General features: G+C 40.7%; 1 protein-coding gene across 1 annotated transcript in view; it reads left to right on the forward strand.

Annotated features, from left to right (window-relative positions):
* LOC101864208 (nesprin-1) overlaps positions 1-1,443 on the forward strand; it is a gene marked incomplete in the record, with an annotated part of 244,542 nt that overhangs the window by 131,825 nt on the left and 111,274 nt on the right.

The following is a 1,443-nucleotide window of genomic DNA, read 5'->3' on the forward strand; positions in this document are numbered from 1 at the left end:
TCTCTCTCTCTCTCTCTCTCTTTCTCTCGACTTCCTAGTCTCCTTTTCCTGTTGGTTGAATTTAGAAAGAAATAAAACAGAAAGGGACGAGCAGGGATGAGGTTGGGGGGGTGGGTGATGGGCAAAGTAAAAATACATATTATTATATTATTTGTTGTAATTTTCGCTCTTCCTCTTGTACATGTTGTGGGTGGTTGGCGGGCGCCACTGGTAGGTCCTACTTCTTTACTTTCCCCTCTGATGTTTCTGTCTGTCTGTCTTACTTTTTCCCAGCACTAAATGGCCATTATTGTGTCGATGTGCAGCTCTTTACTCGAACAAACAAATCTTGAACATGTCTGATCAGCCACATAATATAGCATGGAATTTTCAGAAACCCTGTCGATACTTGGACTTTTATTGCTCTTGTCTGTTAGTATGTCCATCTGTGTTTGTGTTTATTCAGTCCATTACTTCAGAAAATATTTCGCCCGTGTTTGTGAGCAAGTGTATTGTTATAACGATTTTTCCCACACCCACAGCGTGTTTATCGCTTCATGCTCACGAGCTGTGAGCCTCAGGTAATGGTGTTCAGATAACTGATAAGGTCTCTTTCAGACTTTGAAGCAAAACCTTTAAGCCTCGCACAAGGAGAAACAATGAAGATTTGTAGTTGTGGTTATTAATAGTAGACCACCGTCACCTCAATGTTGTTGGGGTTTTGGTGGGGTTTGGGTTGTTGTTGTTTTGGGGGTTTTTTTGGAAGGGGTTTTTTGGTTTTTTTATTCCGGAAAGGAGAGCCGGAGAAAAATGTGATAACTATGTATTGGTTTGGGAAATAACTTTGATGAAAACTGCAAAATAAAATGGCGGGCATCTTTGGTGTGATGCTAGGCCCTAAGCCGTTGTATGCAAGAGATATGAGCTCGAGACTTGCGTGAAAAAGTCCATATTTTATTGCGTATCTCCTCCTTTCTGCAAGGCTTTTGTATCCACTCAGTCTTGATTGGTGCTTTCCCATACTTAGATTTTCAACATGGAAAGTTATTCCTGTACCTTTTTGTAAGAAGATACTGATGTTCTTATATGTAACGTAATTTTGAGGAGATTTTTTTTTTTTGGCTTGGATGAGGTTTTTAAGGTTTGTTTCACACTCTGAAGTGAGCTTAGAGCATTTTTGCACCTGTGTGATTTGCTCACAGGAATCAACAATTAGAATCGTGTTTGATGACACACACTGTCGTGCTAATACGTGAGTGTGTGTATGACTTCATTAACTTTATTTCTACTCGAGTATTCTCAACAGTCAGGACATTCGTCATCATAAACATATTCTTGTATATACGTCCACGCGTATACACACACTTACACATGCGCGCGCTCATACATGCACACCTACTCACACAAGTGCACACACAGACACTCACGCACACCCACACACGCACACACACACACACACACACA

Source organism: Aplysia californica, unplaced genomic scaffold, assembly GCF_000002075.1.
Source record: "Aplysia californica isolate F4 #8 unplaced genomic scaffold, AplCal3.0 scaffold00062, whole genome shotgun sequence".
Taxonomy (NCBI): domain Eukaryota; kingdom Metazoa; phylum Mollusca; class Gastropoda; order Aplysiida; family Aplysiidae; genus Aplysia; species Aplysia californica.